Source organism: Octopus bimaculoides, chromosome 5 (assembly GCF_046866305.1).
Source record: "Octopus bimaculoides isolate indiv1 chromosome 5, ASM4686630v1, whole genome shotgun sequence".
NCBI lineage: Eukaryota > Metazoa > Mollusca > Cephalopoda > Octopoda > Octopodidae > Octopus > Octopus bimaculoides.
This window is the reverse complement of record NC_142932.1, coordinates 108,084,041-108,102,385: the sequence shown is the minus strand read 5'-3', so window position 1 is coordinate 108,102,385 and position 18,345 is coordinate 108,084,041.

Sequence of the window (18,345 nt, the reverse complement as noted above, 5' to 3'; positions counted from 1 at the left end):
ACTCACTACTGAATGCTTAATTTTATTCTTATAGCTTGAATGGTACTTGAAAAATCTTTCATTTTAACATTTTTTTTTTATCCACTACATAAAAAGAAAATATTTAACCGTTCTTTTAAACATACTAGCAGAAGGAATGTTTGTTTTAAATTTTATTTAACATTCTGTCATCATCGTTGTCATCATTATTTAACATCTGCTTTTCCATGCTTGCATGGGTCAGCCTGCATTTGTTGAGGCAAATTGCTTATTGTTGGCTGTCACCAACTCTCACCTGTTTTCAAGCAAGGTAAATATTTCTCCATGGTTAGAAATGATTTTCGTGAAAGACTGGAAACGGACAACTTCACTTTGATGATGATGATGATGATGGTGATAGTGATGGTGATGATGATGATGATTTTATAACCATCACATGCTATGTAGACAAGGGCATACACAACAACAGGCATGCACACACACATTATATATGATGGACTTCTTTCAGTTTCTGTCTTGTCTGCCAAATCCACTCACAAGGTTTGGTTGGCATGGTCCTATAGTAGAAGATACTTGTCCAAGGCGTCATGTAGTGGAACTGAATCCAAAACTACATGGTTGGGAAGCAAGCTTCTTAACCACATAGCCACACCTGCAACAAATATCACTGTATTGACCAGGCTAACAGATATTGTCACAAACCCATGCCAGCATGGAAAGTGGACGTTAAACGATGATGCTGATGATGATGATGACTGCTGGTTACCCTGCACTTCCTTGCAGTGTCTTAGCATCAGCATATTGGGTAAAATGCTTAGCGGTATTTCGTCCATCTTTAAGTTCTGAGTTCAGATTCCGCTGGGGTGAACTTTGCCTTTCATCTTTGCAGGGTCAATAAAGTATGCACCAGTTGAGCACTGGTACATATTGAGCACTTATCCCTCCTCCAAAATTACTTGCCTCATGTCAAAATGTGGAACCAATATTTTAGTGTTAGGTATATTCAGTAAAATGTAACAATAATATATAATAGAAACTGTCATCTATTAGAAAATTATCTTGCACCTTGATTAGTCAGGAGGGTTATTATGTCAATAATATACACATGCTGGTTCTGTTTCACTTTTATTTTATTAGTCAGTTGAAGGTGGTGAGCTGGCAAACTCAAGTGAAAACAGTATGAAAAAAGATTATCAAGTTATACCAAAGCCATGAACAGCCATAATTGCAATGACTGACTACAAGAACAAGTAACTGTATTTCACAAAATCAAAGATGGAACCCACATATAAGTTTATGTGTACTGTGGGGGACAATGGTCCAATTCACCTAGCATAAACATAAGTATGGTGAGAAGCAGAACTCTGGGCTGCATCTAAACACTCCCATACTCAAAACTGCAATAGTTTGGCATGTTTTTCAGAGAGAGAGAGAGAGAAAGATATTTCTGAGCTGCTTAATGTCATGATACTTTCAGATAATCTCCAGTATTCTAAAAGCCTTCAAGTAAAAGTAGTAAATAAAATACAAAATCCTGCTTCTCCGGGATAATAAAAACTATTGGTAACCCATATTGTTGATTGGTATGCACTTTGAGATGTGCCATAGAGGTAGATCAAAGAAGACTTGGAATGATGATTAAGATATGATTGTTGACATGCTTATAATTCAGACCCATTCAACTTATGACAGTGTAGAAAAATAGGTTAAAATGACAGCGAAGATGAGAAGGATGATGAATGTATAGAGGCCCTATTTGGTAATTATTAACTGAGAATGAAGATGTGAATCAACTTCAGAAGGATGCTGCTGGTGTGTATTGTAAATTTGTGTGGGATGGGTTGAACTAAAGAGTTGCTCCTTTAAAGGCTTTTAAAATATGTATTTAATTATTCAGGCATGTTCTTCATGGCTATGCACTCTCTACCACTTCACTCCCTCTCTCAGCCAAGAGGTTCTTGTCTTAGCACCTGTGCAGGTGCCACATAAAAAGTACTCGTGTCGGTGCCATGTAAAATGCACCCATGCCAATACCACGTGAAAGCACCCATGCTGGTACCACATAAAAAGCACCTGTGTGGGTGTCATGAAGAAAGCATCTGTGTCAGTGCCACATAAAAACACCTACTCTGTAAAGTGGTTGGTGTTAGAAAGGGCAGCCAGTCATAGAAACCTTGCTGAAACAGACAAGTGGAGCCTGGTGCAGCTCTCTGGCTTGGCCAGCTCTGGTCAAATCATCCAACCCATACCAGAATGGAAAACATGTTAAATGATGATAATGAAGACGATGAGTTCCGAGACATTAGTGAATAGAAAAATAGCATTGAAAGTTTATTCCCAGTCAGTCAGTTAACTGAATATTATTATTCATTGACTGCAAACATTGCTTGGCACTCCGTCGGTTATGACGATGAGGGTTCCAGTTGATCCGATCAACGGAACAGCCTGCTCGTGAAATTAACGTGCAAGTGGCTGAGCACTCCACAGACACGTGTACTCTTAACGTAGCTCTCGGGGAGATTCAGCGTGACACCGAGTGTGACAAGGCTGACCCTTTGAAATACAGGTACAACAGAAACAGGAAGATAGAGTGAAAGAAAGTTGTGGTGAAAGAGTACAGCAGGGTTCACCACCATCCCCTGCCAGAGCCTTGTGGAACTTTTGGTGTTTTCGCTCAATAAACACTCACAACGCCCGGTCTGGGAATCGAAACCGCGATCCTACGACCACGAGTCCACTGCCCTAACCACTGGACCATTGCGCCTCCACGACTGCAAACATAATACTCTGGTAAACTTGTAATTGCTAGAAAAGGATTTGTAATTTGCTGACTGTAAATATTAACACTTGATAAAATATAAGAAATCAGTTTATAATTGTTAAAACATATCAACTAATAAAATAGAGACAAAATAATATACACATTAATAAAAAAAAAATTGCCACCCAAGTAAAAAAAAAAATAAGAATAATGAAATCTAAGAGCTGATGATAAAATCCAACAAAGTTGTGAAAATGAATTTTTTTTCTTTTTTAATTAGATTTCTCTTTTATCTTTTTATCAATGTTTTATCTTTTATCTTTTGCTTGTTTCAATCATGCTGGAGGGGGGCTCCCTTGAAGAGTTCACTCAAATACCCCCAACTCCACCTCCCTATTTATTTTTTAAAGTCTGGTTGGTCTCTAAGCTAAACCACTGTTACAGGGATGTCAACAAACCAACAGTAGTTGTCAAACAAGGGTGGGAGAAGGGCAAATACAAAGACACACATACACACACAGAGACACACACACACACACACACATGATGGGCTTCTACACAGTTTCTACCTACCAAATTCAATCACAAAACATTGGTTGCTCAAGGTGCTGTGCAGTGGGAATGAACCTGAAACCATGAGGTTGCAAACCACATAACCATACAGTTGTTGTTAATTGAATTATTTGGATAAGATTATTATTTTATTGTAACATATAATAAAACTAATGAATGAAAAATAAAGAAAAACATCTGAAATTTTGAGCAGAACTTGCTGATTAACTGTAATAATATTGTTATAATGATTTGAGGACAGCTGCATAAAGAAGTGCCAATCTCTAACTGTGGAGGGAACCTGTAGAAGAGGTAGACCCAGGAAGACGTGGGATCATCATCATCACCGTTTAACGTCCGCTTTCCATGCTAGCATGGGTTGTACGATTTGACTGAGGACTGGTGAACCAGATGGCTATGCCAGGCTCCAATCTGATTTGGCAGAGTTTCTACAGCTGGATGCCCTTCCTAATGCTAACCACTCCAAGAGTGTAGTGGGTGCTTTTATGTGCCACCGACACGAAGGCCAGTCAGGCGGTACTGGCAACGGCCATGCTCAAAATGGTGTATTTTATGTGCCACCTGCACAGGAGCCAGTCCGGTGGCACTGGCAACGACCTTACTCGAATGTCTTTTCATGTGTCACTGGCACAAGTGCCAGGAAGGCGATGCTGCTAAGAAATATGATCTTCAGATGCTGTGTTTCACAGAAGCAATACCAAGCAACTGAGACTTTTAGTGATTTGCTGTGCTTTAGAAGACCTATCAAGTTGGCTGAAATTGTAGTTGTGGCCAGTGCCAGGGACACGTGAAAGGCATCTGTGCCAGTGACACATGAGAGGTACCTGTGCCAGTGACACGTAAAAGGCACCCAATACGCTCTGTGGAGTGGTCGGCATTAGGAAGGGCATCCAGCTGTAGAAACCAAGTCAAAACAGACAAGCTTAGTGCAATTCTCTGGCTTATCAGCTCCAGTCAAACCATCTAACCCATGCCAGCATGGAAAGCAGACACTAAATGATGATGAGGATGATATTACTGATGATGATGATGATGATGATGATTTTTAACTTTAATCCTGGCCACATATTTTGGTAAAAAAATTAGTTGATGTTATCAACATTGGAAAGAGGAAAAGAACAACATTGTTCTTTAGAAATATTGGTCTTGAGTACTTAATCATTACTATCCAATTAACATCGGTTGAGTAAACAATTAAATATATGAATTTGCTGCTTTAGAATCAACAATATCCTACAATCGGTTGTCTGAGATGAAGAGCAAATGGTTAACTCACTACATGTGATAGCCATTCTGTTCTTGGATAGTGTCTTCTGTATTAAATAACAGTGACTGTTATAATCAAATAACTGCAATAGTGAAATTCTGGTAATTTGATCAGTAGACTATTATAGGTATCAAATTGTTGATGTGATATTTAAATTATATATCAGTTGCTATCACTTTCTCAACAGTCACAATATATGTGCTAAAATGCTCACAAAGCTTTTCTACAATACTTTCACTTTATTTATTTAATCAATCTTCTTTTTTTAAGCTGATAACAGTCCTTCAGTATTGTTATGACCTATTGCATGAATATACATACATACATACATAGATACATATAAATATATATATGTATGTATATACACTGGGTGAAGCATATACATTTATATACACTTACCATTATTCAAATTTCAGCTGAGGAAAGATTAGGGGCAATGGTGAAAGTAAACCATGGCCATTTTAAATTGCAAATATATGTAATATATTGTCAATACATTTAACATATATATAACAAAATGAATAATGGGCAAATATACATATATATATATATGCTGAATAATGTGTAAATATCATCATCGTTTAATGTTCGTTTTCCATGCTAGCATGGGTTGGACGGTTCGACTGGGGTCTGGGAAGCCAGGAGGCTGCACCAGTCTCCAGTTTGATCTGGCAGTGTTTCTACAGCTGGATGCCCTTCCTAATGCCAACCACTCCGTGAGTGTAATGGGTGCTTTTTATGTGCTACCGGCACTGGGGCAAGGGGAGGCTGGCAACAGCCACGATCGGTTGGTACTTTTTACGTGCCACCGGCACAGAAGCCAGTAAAGGAGGCGCTGGCATCGGCCACGTTCCGATGGTGCTTTTTACATGCCACCAGTATGGGTATCACAACTACAATTTCCATTTGATTTTTATTTTGAGGTTGATGTACTTGACTCAAGGTCTCCTCAAGCATAGAAGCTCGCCCTACGATCCAAGGTACTCGAATGGGCTGGGGCTGAATGGATAAATATATATGTATATATATATATATATATATATATATATATATATAATATATATATATATATACATATATATATATATATACATATATATATATATATATATATATATATATATATATATATATATATATATATATATATATATATGCTGAGTGGCTGAGTTCCTTTTGAGCATTGGGCCTCACGGAGGCAATGACTGAAACCTTTGGCATTATGTCATGCTTGAGAAGAAGACCCATCAGGCCAAGCAAAATCGCAGTTGTGGCAGATACCAGTGTCACGCAAATGGCACCCATGCCAGTAGCATGTAGAAGTATCCATTACAGTCTTGGAGTGATTGGCGTTAGGAAGGGCATCCAGCCGTAGAAAACCATGCCAAATCAGACTGGAATCTGGTGCAGCCTTCCAGCTTCCCAACCCTGGTCAAACCATCCAACTCATACAAGCATGAACAATGGATGCTAAATGATGATGATGATGACAATGATGACGATGATGATGCTATACCAAGTATATACATCAAGTATACATACACCCTACTAATTGGAAAATGCATGGAAATCACATAGAGATATCTCTTAGGAATAAGGTTAATGTAGCTCTTCTCAAATCCTGAAAAAAAAAAAAATGAAAAAAAAACATTGTGAATCAGAAAAGAAATAATTGGTTGTTTCAAGCACATAAGCAAATTAGTGTTACATCAATTTATAATGTCTGTCCTTGGGGAGCATATAATTAATAGAGATTACTTAGCATTGAAGAGAATGCAGTACGTACATGATCTTACTTGCTGTGGATTAAATATTGGCTATTTCAATGAGAGGGAATTGTCAAATTTCAGCTTGCGGTTAAAGCAACAAATCATGTTCTGTCTCATTTATGAAATACTTCTGAATTCAGGTTTAAGAAGCTAGGTGCTCCTTCATTTTTGGGCATCTAATTAGTTCAAACATTCCTAGAGAATAGCTTTGACTGAGTCCTAATTAATCTTATTAATGATAGACTTAATTCAGTCCTTGGTTTAACATATAACGAAGAAGAGTAAATGTGGGAAATGTAAAATGATATATAACTTGAGATGAAATGAACTGATAAGCGATGATTTATTCTCCATTATAAAATACAATGATTGCTGTACACAAAATAAAATATCATAACAGGTTACAAGTATGTGTGAGAGACTTCGTGGTTAGGTTGGACTGTTGATCTTGTAGTTATAGTTGATGTACTGTTTGGTGGTGTGTAGAGGCAGCCAATGGTCTGTTGGTTGTGTAGTGTTCATACAGCAACGATGTAGGCGGGCATCTGGTAGAGATGAAAGTGGAGACTGGCTAGTGTCAGATACATCGTTGCCAGAGACGAGTTGCATGTGGTCAGTGGTGTGTGCCAAAGACCTAGAGCAGTCGAGAACTACCGTCTTTATAGAGAATAATAGGTTCCCAGGAGCTGGTGATTAATTTCCCATGTAAGGAAAAATGAACTTGCACCAACACGATTGGACAGCTGGAAGCCATCCAATACAAAGGGTTTGTTTAATCATGAGGTCATGTGACCTGCAGGAACAAAAAGGCTTGTGGAGCTGATATTTGGGTATTTAAGCCTAGATAACCCATAACAAAAACATCTCAAACATAATGACAGTGTAAATCACTTCTGCTACAAAAAAAACCACCTGGTCCTTGAGTGTTTCAATTGGGGTACATTCTGTTGCAAGTATTCAGGTCAGCACTCTGGTCTGAGAATAACTTTCTCCCTTTCTCCCACTAGTCATGGGGGTCCTGAAATAAATCACTGGCACTGGCCTTCATTTTCTGACTAAATCATAAAAACAATGTTTGTTAGATCAAATATTCCCAGAGAGCAATGTCTGCCAAACTTTTTTACTTTACAATACACTGGGCAAGGAAAATTTATTTTGTGGCACACCAAATAAAAATCCCCCAAAAATTGAATATATTTTATTAGCATGAATAAAAATAAATAAATCCTTATTATAGTAACTGTGCTGAAAGTGTAGCTGCTAGAATAAGAATAGCCTGGGCAAAGTTCAGAGAGCTCTTACCTATGTTGATGACAAATGGCCTCTCACTCAGAGTAAAAGGCAGACTGTATGACGCATGTGTACGAACAGCCATGCTACATGGCAGTGGAACATGGGCCGTGACTGCTGAGGACATGTGTAAGTTCGCAAGTCAGTATGCTCCGATGGATGTGTAATGTCAGTGTGCATACTCGACAGAATGTAAGTACCTTGAGAGAAAAGTTGGACCTAAGAAGCATCAGTTGTGGTGTGCAAGAGAGACGATTGCGCTGGTATGGACATGTGGTGAGAATGGATGAGGATAGCTGCGTGAAAAAGTGCCACACCCTAGAAGTTGAGGGAACCTGTGGAAGAGGTAGGCCCAGGAAGACCTGGGATGAGGTGGTGAAGCATGACCTTTGAACATTAGGCCTCACCGAGGCAATGACTAGTGACTGAGACTTTTGGAAATATGCTGTGCGTGAGAAGACCCGGCAAGCCAAGTGAGACCATAACAGGGTGTAACCAACCCACTTATGCGTACCTTTCCTTCATTGGACACTAAACTCTGCTTGTGAAGACCTGTTGGGGCAAGTGAAATTGAAATCGAAATTGAACCAAATTCAATGACTGGCACCCGTGCCAGTGGAGTGCTAACAGCACCGTCTGAGTGTGACCATTGCCAGAGCAGCTGTCTGGCTTCTGTGCCGGTGGCACGTAAAAAACACCATTTGAGCGTGATCGTTACCAGCGTTGCCTTACTGGCATATGAAAATACATTCGAGCAAGGTCGCTGCCAATGCCGCTGGACTGGCTCCTCTACAGGTGGCACGTAAAAAACACCATTTGAGCATGACCGTTGCCAGTACCGCCTGACTGGCTCTCGTGCCAGTGGCACATAAAAGCACCCACTACACTCTCGGAGTGGCTGACGTTAGGAAGGGCATCCAGCTGTAGAAACTCTGCCAGATCAGATTGGAGCCTGGTGCAGCCATCTGGTTCACCAGTCCTCAGTCAAATCATCTAACCCATGCTAGCATGGGAAGCAGACATTAAACGATGATGATAATGATGATATTACCTATATATATAGGTAATATATATATATATATATATATATATATATATATATATATATATATACATATATATATATATATATATATATATATATATATATATATATATATATATATATATATATATATACATATATATATATATATATATATATATATATATATATATATATATATATATATATATACACACACACACACACACACACACACACATATATGTATTATATGTATATGTATGTATGTATGTATGTGTATATATATATATATATATATATATAGGGAGAATTCACAAAAAACAATAGACGAACACAGGTGGTGTAGAAAACAAATAGATGTATTAGTATAACGCTCAGGAATTGAGAAAGTCTTTAATGTTTCAAGCCTACGCTCTTCCACAGAAAGGAACACAGAAAGAAACAAGGAGAGAAAAAAGTGAAACCGGTCAAGTGAATAAACATCTTTAAAATTGCATTTTCAAACCTTCTTTCATATATATTTCTACTCGTGCAGTATCTTACAACTTTATATATATATCTGGCTTCCGTAGGATTTTCGAACGAGATCGTTGCCAGTGCCCCTGGACTGGCTTGTGCGGGTGGCACATGAAAGACACCATTTCGAGCGTGGCCGTTGCCAGTATCGCCTGACTGGCCTTCGTGCAGGTGACACGTAAAAGCACCTACTACACTCTCTGAGTGGTTGGCGTTAGGAAGGGCATCCAGCTGTAGAAACTCTGCCAAATTTAGATTGGAGCCTGGTGTTGCCATCCGGTTTCACCAGTCCTCAGTCAAGTCGTCCAACCCATGCTAGCATGGAAAGCGGACGTTAAACGATGATGATGATATATACACTCTGATTTAAGTGGAGCAAGTTAGTAGCAGCACAAGTCTGAGACTAATTAATAACCTGACATGGACAATGGAAAGAGAATAATATAACACCATAAATGGGTTTGATTTGAAGTTTCCAGAATGCTACCCAATATGACAATCACCTAAACAAGGCAAGAGGTTCAACAGTAATATGTTATGACAATAACAACTAAAATAAAGAGACCAGTCACTATATCTGTACAAAATTGGTAAAAACTTCAAAGCTAGAGTTTATAGATTTTAATGTAGTGAACTAGAAATGAAATTTTAAAAATCAGCATTTTAAGATACTAATTTAATCAAGGATTAGATGTTATTTAATAAAGCAATAAGGCAGTGAACAGACAGAATTGTTAGTATGCTGATAAAATACTTAGAGGTGCGCAAGGTGCCATGCAGTGGGACTGAACCCAGCACCAGTACATAGTTTGTTGGGTTTTTTTTCATGCTTCTGGGAGAGGCTGATCATATAAGCTGTTCCAAGCTCTCATTCAGGTACTTCTGTGACATCAGTCAGCTCTAATAATCATAGTGATGGTTATTCAATAACAATAATTACTGTAATGCTTCATGATATAATGTTTTTCATTAATAAAAATAATTGAAATGGAAAGGAGGAAACTTTATAATAAAAAATATATTTCGACTGTGGATGACAGATCAAGCAGCAGAAAGATAATGTACTTATTTAATTCATTCACTATCAGGAAGGAAAACAAGAGACCTTGTACAAGTCTGCCAATGCATAAATTATTAAATGTAATAAAAGAAAGAACAACAGAAAAAAAAAGACAGAAAAGGAAAGGAAAAAAAGACTACTAATTCTAATTCACTGAAACGGAACGAGAGAATATAGATTTTTGTTTCACTTTAGGGATATTCAAAGAAATAAAGTGTGAATCAGACAGATACTGATCATGAAACTTTTTAAGTCCTCAAATAGATAAAAGTGAATAATGTTTGAATAAGTAACTATAGAAAGTAGATTATTTAATAAGTTTTGAACAGAATATATTCAGGGAATGAGAATAGCTATAATATAAAGATAATGTCATTGTAATTATTGAACCTTTCCATATGTCCAAGACTACAGACTTCTGAAGCAGAACATATAAGATTGTTACACTCATTGTTCAGAAAGATATCTTGAAAGATTAATTGAAATGGTTACAATCAGAAACAGAAGGTGACTAGTTGACTTGGTTCTCAGGGATCTATAATATATTTACACTTTTGATGCCCATCTTATTTCATTGTAATTTCTGATTCAGCAAAGTCCAAGATTTTCTTCCTTCAATACACTTGTACAAAGAAAAAGGTGATGGTAGTCCTATTTATCTACTTCCCAAATTTGTAACAATTACAATATTTTTATACAGTGTCAACTAACTTGTTTGTTGTTTAAAGTATTACACAATTCTTAATGCATTCTTACACCAATGCCTAAGCTACAAACTGGATGAACAATACCAGTTATAAATTGGATGTACACAATCTTGGCTTTTTAATTAATTACTGTATGTGATACAGTAATTAACAAAGTTTTTTCTGTCTTAACTCAACACTGCTAGTTATTGAATTCATGAATCTCATTTCAGTACTATCAGTTAATGGAATCATGACACACAGCTCAACATTAATGGTTAATAATGTCAGTTAACAAGGCCATGAACTTCAGTTCAACTCTAATAGTTAATGAACTCATGTATCTTAGCTCAACACTGCCTGTTAATGAGGTCATGAATCTCAGTTCAACACAGTCAGTTAATGCAGTCAATTCTGTTGCTTAAAAAGATACATGGGCATATTAGATGCACTCCAATTACAACAGTGCATATTCAAGAAAAAGTGAGTGTCAGGGACAAAATTAGCTTATGGGTGATTTCTTTTTGCAAAAAAGTGCATCATATATGCCATTATTACATATTAGCTATCGTGAGTAATTAACACACAGTCATACTTTTCTAACTCTTTGCCCTTTCAGAATCATCACCAAAGGTGGTGCTCCAGCATGGCACCAGTCAAATGACTGAAACAAGTAAAAAAATAAAACAATAAAGATTCAATGGTTCATATGTTATCAGTAGCACAGTCTTTGTCTACCTTTCAAACCTTTTATTAAACACACTTCACACTCATCACCATCATCATCATCATCATCGTCATCATCATCATCATCATCATCATCATCATCATCATCATCATCATCATCATCAGCATCATCATCATCATCATCATCATCATCATCATCATCATCATCAATGTTTAATGTCTGCCTTCCATGCTGCCGTGAGTTGCATGGTTTGACTTGAGCTGGCTAGTCTGGAGCCTTCACCGGACTTGTGTGTCTGTTTTGGCACGGTTTTTACAGCTGGATGCCCTTCCTTGATCAACTGAATGACTTGCTTGTTCAATGAACATAACTGAACTTTCTACAGATGCATATAGCCTTTACATAATTCTAAGGCAGAATCAGTGTAACATAGAGTATAACAAAGCTATTCTTTGAATCATACCTACAATCTTCCTGGCAGACTTATGCAGTTTCCATCTGCCTAGTTGCACTCAAAGGCATGAGTTGATCCAAGGCAATGGTGACACTTACACAACAGAATCAAACCCAGAACCTCATGATAGTGAACTATCATTATTTAGCCATGCTGCATCAGCTGTTGATAAGTAACATGCATAGATTGAGTTTGTGAATGTATTCCTTAGTTCAGCAACTTAATGAAACATTAATTGATTAAAAATAAAAATAGAATTATATTAATAATTGTTTGCTGCTTTATTAATTGACAGCGTTGAGCTGAGATTCATAACTTGATTAACTGGTAGTGTTGGTTCATGTCTTCATTAACTGAACATGGAACAGATTTTCATGATTTAATTAACCAACAGAATTGACTGCATTAACTGACTATGTTGAACTGAGACTCATGACCTCATTAACAGGCAGTGTTGAGCTAAGATACATGAGTTCATTAACTATTAGAGTTGAACTGAAGTTCATGGCCTTGTTAACTGAGAGTGCTGAGCTAATGTTCATGACATTATTAACCATTAATGTTGAGCTGTGTCATGATTCCATTAACTGATAGTACTGAGATGAGATTCATGAATTCAATAACTAGCAGTGTTGAGTTAAGACATAAAAAACTTTGTTAACTGCTAAAGTTGAGCAGAGGTTCATAATTCCCTTAACTGTAGTGTGTAACTGAAGTTCATGTGTTCATTAAGTAATAATGTTAATCAGAGGTTCACAACTTTGTTAACTGATTGTTTTAAGCCTAGGATCATGACGTCATTAAGGAATAATGTTCAGTTCATGTTCATGACTTTGTTAACTGATAGTAATGAGCTGATAGTATTGAGCTGAGGTTCATAATTCAATCAGCTAATATCAATGAGCTGATTTTCCAAACTTCATGAACTGACTATGTTGGGCTAAGTTTCATGACATCATTAACTGATAATATTGAGCTGAGACTCATGACTTCATTATCTGATGGCAGTGAGCTGATTTTCATGACTTCATAGACTGACTGTGCTGAGCTAAGTTTCATGACATCATTAAGTGATTGCATTAAACTTAAGTTCATGAATTCCTTAAGTTCATCAAGTCATTAAATGATAGCATTCAGCTGATGTTCACAAACTCATTATTTGAAAGTACTGAGCTGAGGTTCATGACTTCATTAACTGATAGTCATGAAATGAGGTTCACGACTTTGTTAACTCCGATTTTGTGTGTAACTAAAGTTAATGTATTCATTAACTAATAATGTAGAGCATTAACCGGTAGTGTTGAACCAAGATTCATGACTTCATTACCTAATAGCAGTGAATTCATTTTTGAAGCTTCAGTAACTGACAGCATTGAGCTGAGGTTCATGGCTCCATTACCTGATGATGTTGAGAGTGGTATCTGGTTTCATTACTTGATAGCACTGAGCTACCTTTCATGACTTCATTACCATTCTCAGTGAGCCAATGTTCATAACTTTGTTAATTGACTGTTTTGAACTGAGGTTATGACATCATTATCTGGCAATGTTGAGCTAAGTTTCATTCGTTAACTGATAGAGTTGAGCTGAGGTTTATGACTTCATTGACTGATAGCATTGAGCTGATATTCATGAATCTATGAATTCGTGTGTGTGTGTGTGTGTGTGTGTGTGAGAGAGAGAGAGAGAGAGAGAGAGAGAGAGAGAGAGAGAGAGAGAGAGAGAGAGAGAGAGAGAGAGAGCATTTGCAATTTGAATGATATTTGGCTGCTATTCCTAAGAAGCTCAGTGACCCTGTATCATTGCCTGTTCATTGGTTTCCTTTGGCATTTAATTCCTTCATTTTCTTTCTGATGCAGTCTATAGGATGAATAATAGCAGCCACAGTAGTATTCTAGCTAATTGTTAACATGTTCATACATGATATTCTGGCTGATCTGAATGTGAATACCTGTCCATTTACTATTGTTTGTCATCAAGGAACACTTTCCTCCTTTAAACAATGTGTATTCATAACATATGCAATCCACCTGGTTACCACGTCAAGGAGACTTGGACACACTACATAATATTTTGACTTTGTCCTATGTCTCCTCAGGTAAAGCTATCCTGTTGGGATGATGATTCTTACATATGTACGAGCTGTATCTGCATGAGCTGTATCTGTATACAGCTTACTACTCGTGCCAAACAGTAAAAATCTAAATAGTAATACATCTATTCATTCTTAATATGTTTTGGCAAATTCAAAACATGAATATCTGATCACTGTTGTTTGCTTGCTGCTGGAAAATGTCTTCCTCCTTTTAGATGATGTATGTTCATAACATACAGGATTCACCAGATCAGTTGTGTAAAGGAACTTTGAGACACAATAATATTTCAACCAAGTTGTATTTCCTCAGTCAAAGCTACCCCACCAAACTGATGAATCTGACAAAAGTAGAGCACTTATGTCCCCTTCACAGATGAATCCTGTGTTGTGAAAGGGAGGAAGGCACTTTCCAATGACGAACAAACAACAGCAATCAGATATTCACATTCAAATCTACCACAGTGTATTATATATAAATTTGTTTGGATTGTTATAAATGATGATGATGATGATGATGATGATGATGATGATGATGTCCTTATTCTGCATGCACCCTGTGAATTATTACTTCTTTGGCAGACATCAGCATGCATCAGCAAATAATTTGTTGATTCCAATAAAAATCACTCATGTTCTTGTCAGATTCATTGATCCAATGGGGTAGCTTTGATAAAATGATATATGTACAGCTTTGGTGGAATACATAACACAAGATATTTTTATTTGAATGCACTAGTTTATCCATTTTCTTGTCCATACATACATCTCTTGTTGAAAGACACACACACACACACACACACACTAGACTGGCCATGCTGGGGCACTGCCTTCAGGAATTTTTAGTTGAACAAATCAACCCCTGTACTTATTATGTTTCATAAACCTGATACTAATTCTAGCCATCTCTTTTTGCAGAAACACTAAGTTATGAGGACGTAAACACATCAGTACCAGTTGTCACAAGGTGATGGAGGACAAGCACAGACACAAAGACACACACACATATATATACATGTGTGTGTGTGTGTGTATGTGTGTGTACACGTGTATATATATATATATATATATATATATATATATATATACTGACTTTGAATCAACACTGATTCAAAGTCAGTGACCAGCTGTGGCGAAACCAGTTCTGAACAATGAAGATACTGTTTTACTGGTTAAATATGTCCCAAACACACACACACACACACACATACACAGATATATACTTTTCCAAGATGCTGTCTCACATCACAGTAAATTGATGTGCTTTCCTAGGATGCTACCCTGCAGAAAATTGACATAGAAACAAAACACATACAGTATGTACATGCAGCCAATAATGCTTACATTATTAGAATGTTTTTAATTCAAAATATATATCTTTTTATCGGTTGTCGAGCACACACACACACACACACATGATGGGCTTCTTTCAGTTTCTGTCTATCAAATCCACTCACAAGGCTTTAGTTGGACTGAGTTTGTGTGGTCTGATGAATAAGTATCTGAACTGTTACCATAGTAACGAAGCTAAAGCATGTAGAGTAAAGCCACTTGGTACATATTGACCTTGAACTCTGCACTACATGCACACTAAGTTTCAACATTCTAGCTTGCTTCCACTGTTTACAGCAGTGCTTGGAAGGAAAGTGTGTAGCGTGTGATCGTCGCATTGACCAAATTTTCTCTGTCATGGTCAATGCTTGGCAATACCTGCTCAGAGGCCTATGCAAGTTTTCGAAAGTTTTCAAAAAGTTTTCATTGTTCTTGACAAAATCAAAGAGATCTTGTGCAACTGAAATCTTGGCAGACATGCGTCTCATAGCCAAATCTTCTGTGGTAATGGACTGAACTGAACTATAACTAATCTGCACATCCTATGATAACTCACAGTTAGTGATTTGACGATTTCCTCTCACAGCTGCATGCACATCTGTGACGTTTTTCTTTCTCTTGGTTGTGGACCTCCCAGAACATTTGTCAATATCAACATTTTTTCTGCCATCTTGGAAACGTCTGAACCACTTGTACACTTGTGTACAGCTCATACACTCCTCTCCATACACTTTCTGAAACTTTGCATAGGCCTCTGAGCAAGTATCACCATGACAATTTTTTCTGTCATGGCCAATGCGATGCTTACACGCTACACACCTTCCTTCTGAGCACTGCTGTAAACAGCAGAAGTGAGCTAGAATGTCAAAACTTAGTGCACATGCACAGCAGAGTTCACGGTAAATCTTTGCCAAGCAGTTTCACTCTGCGTGCTTTAGCTTCATTACTATGGCAACAGCTCAGATACTTATTGATCAGACCTTGTATAATAGAAGACACTTGCCCAAGGGGCCATGCAGTGGGGCTGAACTCAGAACCATGTGGTTGGGAAGTAACCTTATAATATATATGTCTGTGTGTGTGTGTGCATATGTATGCATGTGCGTATATGTGTGTGCAATGTACTTCCAGTTCTCAAATATCACTCACAGGGCATTGGTCAACTCAACTTTATTCCTGAGGATACTTGCTCAAGCTGTTGTGCAGTGGAATCAGATTGTGAAGATACCTTCCTAACTATGCAAACATTCCTGCACACATAATCATCAGGTTAATCTGGTTCAACTGGCTTTAATTGTTACTTATGAACCCAGATGTGTCTGTCTCTACTACATAAACTACATCATTTAAAATCAAAAGCTAAGTTCTATTTATATTTAGTATTTCCTGGTGTAAATTGCAATATGTAAGGTGAAAAGAAGTTATCAGATTGATTTCAGGTTGTTTTTACTGTATTTTAATCCAGCTGATTTTGAAATTAAGATTTTTCATAGGTGCAGGAGTGGCTATGTGGTAAGTAGCTTGCTTACCAACCACATGGTTCCGGGTTCATTCCCACTGCGTGGCATCTTGGGCAAGTGTCTTCTACTATAGCTTCAGGCCGACCAAAGCCTTGTGAGTGGATTTGGTAGACGGAAACTGAAAGAAACCCGTCGTATATATGTATATATATATATATATATATATATATATATATATATATATGTATGTGTGTTTGTCCCCCTACCATCGCTTGAGAACCGATACTGGTGTGTTTACGTCCCCATAACTTAGCGGTTCGCAAAAAGAGACCGATAGAATAAGTACTAGGTTTACAAAGAATAAGTCCTGGGATCGATTTTCTCGACTAAAGGTGGTGCTCCAGCATGGCCACAGTCAAATGACTGAAACAAGTAAAAGAGTAAAAGAGCAATAGTTATCATTGCCATAATCAACATTTAGGTTAAATGGAGCAGTAGAAATATCACATTTAGTTACATAACTTTACATTTTAAGTTCTGACTTCAGTTATCAACTGCCTTCATAATCATCATCATCATCATTGTCTTTTCATGCTTGTATGGCTCAGATGAAATTTACTGAAGTAGCTTTTCTACAGTTGGATTCCCTTCTTGTTGCAAACATTCCAAGCAAGGTAATATTTCTTGAAGGCCAGGCGTGTTTTTTACAGAAGACTGGAAATGAATGGCATTGCTTGTATGATGATGATGCTCATTTGCAACCATTATATGATGTCTAGACAAGAGTATAGACATACACACACACACAATGGGTTGCTTTCAGTTTCTGTCTACCAAATCCACTCACAAGACTTGGGTCAGTTTAGAGTTATAATAGTAGAAACAGTGGGAGTGAACCCAAGGCCATGTAGTTGGGAAGCACACTTCTTAGCCACGCAACCATGCCTGTGCCTCCTTAGGTTATTAAAATATATACCAGTAATATATTGGGATCGATTACAATCAACCAAAGCCTTGACATAAACTTCTTTGAATTATATCCAAGTCAGAAATGATCTTAATCATCATTAATTTATTATCTAATTTATTATTAGTATACATTGGGTGGATCAGTAAACTGCTCTATGTTGCTTTCTGCTTCATGAAATCCAGTGAGATCCACAGTTTTCAAACCTAGATTTGTTCTTTTTGGAATACTATGATAAACGTTCTTGTTAGTAAATAATATCCTTTCACCTGGTGTGTATCCTTCATTTGCATTTGTGTATCCATATCAGTGTAGATGTCTCTCTTGTAAATATTAGCTAGCATCTATGATGTTCTGCTTGTGCTTGATCGTCTTTGAAACTATTCAACAAACCCTGCTCAACTCATTTCTCACTAATCACTGT